We start from the raw sequence: 9,622 nt of genomic DNA, 5'->3' as shown, positions 1-9,622 counted from the left end.
GGATTGTTGGTATAAGTGGCCCCTCGACCGAGGGCAGGAGTGAAAGCTCTGGATCTACCCCCTTGAAACCCAGGTGCCAGGATGTGCAGCCTCCCCGGAGCAAGAACATGCCTGCAGCTGAGGGCCCGGGCCGCTGGGCACCTGTGGGCCCCTCAGCCTCTGCCGCAGGTGCGCGGGCAGCCAGGGCCGCGTCACAGAGAGCCCCCTCCAACCCGAGCTACAGCCCCAGGGCGCCTGACAAGGTCAAGATTTAAAAGAATAAAACGCCATCTGTCCTGAGACCTAAATGCTTGTTAATTCAATGCAATACCCACAACCCACCCCAGGTTGGAGCAATTTCCGGATGAGGAAACTGAGGCTACAAGTGTCTGGGGCTGGAGGCTGGGCTTCCAACCAATGCCTGATCTGCCCACGCGGCCCGCATGGCCCCAGGGCCCTTGGCTCCCCCGCCGGTGTGTAAAGGGCCAGGTGGTGGGACAGGGGAGGTGTGTAAGGAAGGTCGCAGGGGAAGGCTTATTTGGGGGATTGTTGGCGCACTGGGGCTTCCCCCTCCCAGAGTCAGGAGAGCAGGGCTGTGGGCCCCCGGGGCTCTTTGTGTGCCCACTATCCTGTGGAGGGCATGAGAGGAGCCACACGCCCCCCTCCCTGGAGCAGCTGGGGTCCCAGTGTGCAGGAGGCCCCAACAGCGTGCCTCAGGTCCTGTCGGCCGCAGGGGCTGGGCCGGACCCCTGTGTCACAAAGGGCCAAGGGAGCAGCAAGGGTGGTCAGCAGCCCTCCCACGCCCTGCAAACCTGGGTCCGGTCAGTGGAAAGAAGTGGACCACAGGTGTGACCACGTGGAGCTGTGAGCAGCCGTGCGCATCGAACAGTGATGGCACCCACAATTATGAAATCACAGAAATAAGGACGGGTGACGACTTGGGTGTGGTGATGGGCAGAACCACAGGAACCATCTGGTGGGAGATCAGTCACTGCTTCTCCCAGGATGTGACATCCAGGACCCGTGGGTGAGGATGCTGTGGGAGAGGGGTTTGAGCAGAGGCAGCAGCGTGGGCAGTGAGGTGAGGGCCCGGGGGCCAGGGCTCAGCCAGGCAGATCTGCATACCATCCCTGGCCCAGCCTTGTGGGTCCCGGGAGGCTGTGGGGTTTACACTCAGAAGGCTTTTCTTCCACGTTGACTTTATCCAGGTGAACGTTTGTATCTTATCACAGAGTGGATTCAGCTCTCGGTCTGCAGAAGTGCACTTTGAGATTCTGATGTCTCTAACTGCAAGATGGACGGCTTGTTCCAATTCTTTCTGAGTTCACAACATGGGGGCAGGAATACAAACCACAATCCCACCTTTGCAACAGCTAGAACTACAACAGGAGACAATCTCTCATGAGACTCAGTTTAAATAAACTGCCTTGATACGACATCATTCCCAGGAGCATAGCTCCTGTCACACTTCATCCGAGCTGGGGCACAATCGCTCACCTGATAGCAGTAAAGCTGAAAGAGGGAAAACAGGAGCACCCTCGGGGAGGGCGCCTTTGCCCACAGAAAGGGCTCATCTGTGGGTGACTCTGTCCTCAGCTGTGTGGGCAGAGGGAGGCATCCCGCGCTGGCGGAGGGACCCTTCTTGAGTTGGCCTTTCCTGCTGTGCCTCCAGGCACCTTCCAGGTCGTCAGCCGCCGTCTATTTCCTGATGGGCTCCCGAGGCCGTTGTGTTGCAGCTGCTCCGAGCTGATGCGGCTTCCAGGGATGAACCTTCTGACACAGCCACCAGGCCGACTGGAGCTCAGCGTTTAGATTTCTCTTCCTTGATGTCTGTTCTCAAAGTCTCTGCTTTCATCCTGAGCAGAACACTGAGGGTTTCCAGTTTCCACATCTCTGCTAATTTGTTCTCGAGTTTCCTTCCATTAAAGCTGACTCGAGGCCCCACGTCCTTTGTGTGTGAGGCTGAGTGTCTCAGAATTTGCTGTCGTTCCTCCAGAAGCGCAGCAGCTCTGTGGCCGTCCTTGGTCCTTAGTTGAATTAACTGAAAATCCGACCAGGACTGGCCACACCGCCGTCTCCACGCGGCTCTGGTACATCTTCAAGACCAGCATGATGCAGACCCCGAGGCTGTCAGCCAACCTGCTTGGCCCCAGAGGCCACAGCTGAGCTGGCCCCAGTGTCTGGGCTTTGCCGGCCTGTGCAGTAAAGGGTTAGCCTTGCCCAAGAAAGGTCTGGCCCTTTGCCCCTAGAATGCTCTAAGGCCCTGGAATGTCCTGCCTGATGACAGTGTCCCTGTTTGCCTGGGGCCTTGGGCCACACCAGGTTGTCTGTGCTCACAATGTGATTTATATGGGGCCTTGGGCCCCGTGGTGTCAGTCCAACCTTTGGGCAGGCTAGAGACTAAGCTCAGCCGTGCCACATGACTGCCCAAAACCCTGGACACCACCGTTCGGGCCGGCTTCCCTGACCATCAGTGCTCTGAGTGTGCTGTCACGGTCGCTGCTGGGAGAATTAAGTGCTGTCCGGGGCTCCAGGGAAGCGTGCCTGGTCTCCCCTGGGCCTGCCCGTGCATCTGTTCCCTCTGCCGATTGTTGTGTGTGCCTTTGGCTAGTGAGCTGTAACCGTGAGTGTATCAGCTTTGCTGAGCTCTGAGCCCTTCTAGTGAGTCGCTGAACCCGAGGGTGGTCTTGGGGACCCTGGCACCGCACAGCCAACAGCAGACTGAAGAGCGCTGATGAGCATCCACCTGGAGCCACCCCGTGCCTGGTGACAGGCAGACCTCAGGGGGACGTGCAGTGGGATGGCCCCTCTCACTTCCCTCACACCCTGCCACACAGACAGGGACCATGTCACATGGCCCCAGGGAGAGGGTGGGCTGCAGGGGGCTGAGACAGTGGCAGACTGTGGCAGACAATGGAGCCACAGACATCAGACGCCCCACAACTCGGTGCACCTGTGGAGAGAGGTGGCCTCTGGTGCTGAGAAGGACTGGTGGGGCCCTCACAGTCCTGCAGGCCACCCTTGAACCATGGAGGGAAGCACAGCCCTGTCCACCGTTGCATTCTCCAGGGTTCCTGGTGACATGGGGTGTGTCACCCTAGGCTGTTGCATGGTCCCCAATGTCCACATCTAAAGGAGGAGGAGACTGGTGAGTCCTAGGGCCTTTGGGGGAGTGGGCTAGGAAGCGGGTGTGGTTAGCGGTGTCAAATGCAGGTGCCATGTCAGGTGTATGGCTGCTGGTGGGATGCCCCAAAAGAGAGGAGAAGACATGCTGCCGAGCTGTGGGGATCCACAAAGCAGAGCGCTGAGAGCCTGAGGAGGAGGATCGCAGAGCCCAGGGTGCTGGGTAGCCTCCAGCGGGAGCAGGGACAGTCATCTGCTGTGGAAGGAGGGGGCAGAGTGCGGGCTGCAGGCTCAGAGGGCCCATTCTGGGGACGTCCATCTTCTCAGCCAGGCGTGTAGGAGAGCATGAGATGTTGATGGGAGTGAGTGGGAGTTACTTACTGGGCACAGATGGTAGAGTTTTAAAGAGACGATTGCTGGAGTTTCAGGCAAATTGAGAGCCTTGACTGTGAGTGTGGGGCAGTGGACAATTAGGCTTTGCCAGGTGAGCACCAAGGAGGAGCAGGATGCAGAAGAGTCAGGGATGCTTGCAGGAAGCGCTCATGACCCGAACCACAGGGTTCGCATTGGAGGGGAGGGGGCATGACACGGTGCTGGAAATACTACTTGGTGTTGTGAGGATGCCGACATGTTGGATCTCAAGTTGGTTTCCATGGAAGGTGGTGAGGAACCTTGGCTCTAACAGTGGGATGAGAGAGGCGAAAGGAAGCTCAGGCCCTGCACAGAGCCGCTTGACCAGTGGGTTTCGCACAGCTGTGGGTCCAGGCAGCCCCATTACATCAAACCCACCACTCCTTTTTTGTCATTTCTTCCCTCCTGTCTTCACCTATGGTGCCGTGACCCCTCCCCACAGTGGGGCCAGGCTCAGTGCTGCTCTGGACATTTAGGGCATGTGACTGGTCGCCTCAATGATGGGCGGGCTGTTGGGGTGTGTTGGAGGCTGGATGCCCTGAAAAGCAAACAAAGGACTACCTCTCCCCCTGTGCACATTGGGAAAGTCTTGCCAGACACACGGTGAACAGCTTGAACCTAGACTCCAACCTATTTACATATAAACACACAATTTTTGCATGATTTTAACATACTCTGATTTTTCTAGAATTTGTGATAAGGTAATTGAGGATGGCTGGTACTTAGCTTTGTTGAGAACTGTGAAGTGCGCAGCAGCTGGACAGCATGCCCTCACATGTCACTGCACTGGCCACTGCCACAGCCCCGAGCTTCTGTGAACGGACCTGCTTCCCACACCACATCCTGCAGTGAAGGTGTGCCTGCACTTTCAGAAGTCCAAGTTCATGTCGTGCGCTAGTAAACTTAACTACCCTTTTATTTCTCCTTTTATGACAGGTCATTAAACTGATTTTTTTGAAATGGTATGCACAAGTGAGTAATATTGTCTCTGAATTTCAGCAGAGCGAGAGGATATGATAAAATATTTGTTATAAAAGGCAGGGTTTGGAGTCTGACAATGCTGAGAACCGTTGATACCCAGCAAATATCCTCTGGCTACCAGCTGGAGGAAAGTGTGAGATTACTCTGTTGACACCAAGCATATGCCACCCTGAGAAGCAACAGCAGCTGGGGATGCCCTAGAGGCAACATTCAGCTCCTTCTCACGGAATTCTTTAACTCAGGGAAACCAGAAAGAAGAAACATCTGTTAGAAGCCAGGTGCGTGAATCGAAAGTGAGAAAATGACATTAGAGTCCTTCTGTCCTGCAGATTCGGCATCTTCTCTGTAATTAAAGGGGAATAAAGCATATGCTGATCCTAAACTCCCGTTGAGGGCGAGTGAATCCCAGTTTAATGGGGTCAGGTAGCTGTCAGGACAATCTGCTGGAGAAGATGAGCTTTGGTCCTAATGACCCTTCACCTAAGTGACAAATGAGAAATAAAGCCTTGAAAGAGAAGCCTGGATTGTGGTTAATGTCAACTCTATGTGAGATTACTGCTCAGTCAATTTAATTGATGAGATTTCTGGTTGGGCTTGGGAAGTAATGGATTTCCCATTTCCTCAATGGCTTCCAGGATTTTGGACGTGTTCATCATGTTTGGAGGCCTTGACTCTGCCTGCGTCTGTGTTTGCTCTTTGTGGAGAACATGAACGACCCAGATCACAGGATATCAGCACCCAATGGATGAAAGGAGAAATAAGGAGATGAAGGTTTTCTTCATTAGTCCTTCTGAAAATTCATCTATTGGTCTAAATATTTGAAATTTTATTTTTCAGGCAGGCAGACCAAAGGAATAGAATAAAAGTCCAGAAATAGAATCAAATGCATATGGAGAATTGGCACATGGTAAAGGGGAGAAGATGGGCTTTGAGAAGAGTATTCTGGGACAATTGGGTAGCCGTTTACAAAGAGATAAAATGGATTCTTTATCTCATCCTCCACACCAGAATAACCCCCACAGCACCAGGGAACTAAATATAAAAAAAAAGAAACATGTAGGTTCCAGAGGAAAACAGTGAAGCCCTGGATATCCCAGGAGAGAGAAAAGCCTTTTTACTACAATCTACAACTCAGAAGAACAGAGAAAAGATCATTAAATTCAACTGTTTAAAATGAAATATATCCAATCAAAATCCCAGCAAGTTATTCTTGGATATTGACAAACTGATTCTGAAGTTTACATAGAGAGGCAAAAGACCCAGAATAGCCAACACAATATTGGAGAAGAAGAACAAAGTTGGAGGACTGACACTATCCATCTTCAAGACTTACTGTAAAGCCACAGTGATCAAGACAGTGTCGCATTGATGGAAGAACAGACAGATAATTGGAACAGAACAGAGAGCCCAGAAATAGACCCATGTAAATATCATCACCTGATCATTGACAAAGGAGCAAAGACAGTCTTGTCAACAGATGATACTGGAACAACTGGACATCCACACGCGGAAGAATGAATCTAGACAGAGACCTCACACCCTTCACAAAAATGAACTCAAAATGGATCATAGGCTCAAATGCAAAACACAAAACTATAAAACTCCCAGAAGATAACAGGAAAGCCTAGGTAGCATTGGGTTTGGGGATGCTTTTTAGGTACAAAATCAAAGTCACAGTCCATGAAAGAAAGAATCGATAAGCTGGACTTCATTAAAATTAACAACTTCTGCTCTGCAAAAGACAGTGTCAAGAGAAGGAAAAGACAAGCCACAGACTGGGAGAAAATATTTGCAACAGACACATCTGATAAAGAACTGTTATCTAAAATATACAAAGAACACTTTACATTCAACAATAAGAAAACAAACAACCCAGTTAAAAAATGGACCAAAGATCTGAACAGACACCTCAACAAAGAAGATACGCAGATGGCAAACAGCATATGATAAGATGCTCCACATTTGATGTCATTAGGGAATTGCAAGTTAAAAAGACATTGAGATACCACTACACACCTATCAGAATGGCTAAAATCAGGAACACTGACATCGTCAAATGCTGGCAAGGATGTGGAGCAACAGGAACTCTCATTCACTGCTGGTGGGAATGCAAAATTGTGCAGCCACTTTGGAAGACAGTTTGGCAGTTTCTTACAAAACTAAATATACTGTTACCATACCATCCAGTAACCACACTCCTTGGCATTTACCCAAATGGACTGAAAAGTTGTGTACACATAAAAACTTGCATACAGATGTTTATGGCAGCTTTATTCATAATTGCCAAAACTTGGAAGCAATTAAGATGTCCTTCAGTAGGTGAATGGATAAATAAACTGTGATCCATCCAGATGATGGACTATTATTCAGTGCTAAAAGAAATGAGCTATCAAGCCATGAAAAGACATGGAAGAACCTTAAATGCATATTACTAAATGAAAGAAGCCTTCCTGAAAAGGCTGCATACTGTGTGATTCCAACTCTATGACATTCTGGAACAAACAAAGCTATGGAGACAGTAAAAAGATCAGTACCTTCTAGGGTTGGGTGGGAGGTAGAGGATGAATGGGTGGAGCACAGAGGAGTTTTAGGGCAGTGAAGATATTTTGTATGATACTATAATGGTGGATTCAGGTCATTGTATGTTAGTCCAAACCCATGGAATGTACAACATCAAGAGTGAACCCTAATGTAAACTATAGACTTTAGGTGATTATGATGTGTCAACATAGGTTCATCGATTGTAACAAATGGATCATTCTGCTGAGTGGTGTTGATAATGGGGGAGGCTGTGCATATGTGGGGGGCTGCGGGCATATGGGGAACCTCTGTACCTTCTGTTCAGGTTTGCTGTGAACCTAAAACTGCTTTAAAAATTAAAGTCTATTAAAAATGAAATATAAGGTTTTGCATGAACAAAAACCCCAGGAACAAAATCATAGCACGGTAGGGAAAGTGTTCACACCTGTACCCCAAAGGGCTGGCCTCTACAAATTATGATGAGCGTCAGCAATCATGGTAAGAAAGCCCAGCTATCTATGGAAAAAATCCTCGACCATCAGGCAGTTCACAGAAACAGAAGGACCACGGCTCTTACCACATGTGAGGTTGCCCAACCTCACAAGAGGAGTGGAGTCCTAGCTCCGCCACAGTACGGGTCCTACCTCTCAGGTTGGCAGAAGTCCAGGACTTTGACAACATGCCCTGACGCATCTTTCTGTTTGTTTATTTAAAATTTTTTTTGTTTTTTTAATTTCATATTTGTTTATAACTATATAAATTTCATGTGTACATCATTATATTTCAACTTCTGTATAGGCTGCATTGTGCTCACCACCAAAAGTCTAGTTACCATCTGTCACCATACATGTGTGCCTCTACCCCTTTTGCCCTCCCCCCACCCCCTTCCCGTCTGAACCACCAATCTGCTGTCCATATCTATGTGTTTATCTTCCACATGTAAATGAAATCATACGGTGTTTGTCTTTCTCCATCTGACTTATTTCGCTTAGCATAATACCCTCAAGATCCATCCATGTTGTTGCAAATGGCACGATTTCATCTTTTTTATGGCTTAGTAGTATTCCATTGTATATATGCCACATCTTCTTTATCCATTCATCTGCTGCCATCACTTGGGTTGTTTCTAAGTCTTGTGAGGAAATACGGGGTCATCTGAAATGCTTCCACCCCAGGAGGCGACAGCCGCTGCAGCCACAGAACTGTGACCACATTTACCTAACGAGACGGGAGAGCTAGAAACGTGGCCTGGAGACCGAAAAACATACAAGGCGCACGCTCCAGGTTATTCCCTGTGGTGTCATCTGTAGTGACAGAAGATTGGAAACTTCTCAAATATCACAGCGTAGGAAAAACAGTGTGTCAACTGAGTCACGTGCAAAAAAGAATAGAGGAGTTCTCTCGTGCCTACGGGCAGCTGTCTCCTGGAAGGGTTGTTAAAGGAAAAAGGAAAAGGGGTGGATCCTGTTGTGGGGATGAAGCCGCAGGGGAGGAAGTAGGGAGTCCAGTCAGCCTATTGTCTAGAAGGCAGAAGGGCAGAGAGGACAGACCACAGGCGAGTCCTGCATTGTCCTCTCCCTTCAGGTCAGGAAGTCTTCCACATATGCAGAATAACAGAATTACATCAGAAAAAAGAGAGAGGCCAAGGCCAACATTACTCTCGTCTGAGCATTCCAGGGCTGCCCAGCGAGTACACAAATGGGGCCTGAGAATAACAGACTCATTCTCTCAAGTCCTGGAAGCCAGAAGTCAATGATGATTTCAACTAACGTGTGGGCGGGGCTGGTTCCTTCGGAGGCTCCGAGGGAGAATATTCCAGCCCTCTCTCCAGCTCTGGTGGCCCCAGCAATCCTGGGCGTCCGCGGGTTCATGGCTGCGTCACTCCAGTCTCTGCTTCTCTTCCCGCGGCCTCTTCCTCTGTGTCTGTCTCTCCTCTTCTCACAAGGACACTGGGTGTTGGATTCAGGGCCCACCCCATGCTGGGGTGACCTCATCTTCACTAATTACGTCTGCAAAGAACTTATTTCCAAAGAAGGCCACACTCTGAGGTCTGGGTGGACAGGAATTTGCGGGACAATATTTAACACAGTTCAGCTGTGTGTGAAAGCAGCAGGGACAGGCACACAAATGAGAGCATTACTGCAAGTGACTCTGAACACAGCTCACACTGTGTCTCCTTAGTGGGTTGTACTCAAGAACAAAAGAACGTCTTTTGATTTAATGTTTTTTATGTTCTAACTTCATTTTGAAATGATTTCAGACTTACAAAAAAAGTTGCAACCATGGGCCTCCTAGAATCAGTTCAACTGACCACATCTTATCAACAGAGTAATTAAGAGTGTTTTTCAGGAACTGAGACCCCCTTGTCCAGTTCAGGCCGGGTGAGACCACCAACCCATTGACTGGGCCTGTGCAAATGCCCGATAAGTGACCTTGCTGACATCAAGGGGCAAGACTCCACCTCAGATCATGCTGACACCACCGTTCTGTGAACATGTGTCCTATGAAGAGCCATCAAGCCTGACCACGCTTGCGCAGACCACCAATGACCTCCCTTCTCCTACCTCCAATCATCGTCTCCACATTGCAGACCGCCCTGCCCTTCATC

The sequence above is a fragment of the Equus quagga genome, chromosome 9 (assembly GCF_021613505.1).
Source record: "Equus quagga isolate Etosha38 chromosome 9, UCLA_HA_Equagga_1.0, whole genome shotgun sequence".
In the NCBI taxonomy this organism is placed as follows: Eukaryota; Metazoa; Chordata; class Mammalia; order Perissodactyla; family Equidae; genus Equus; species Equus quagga.
The sequence above is the reverse complement of the archived record's forward strand: the minus strand, read 5'-3'. Positions refer to the sequence as shown.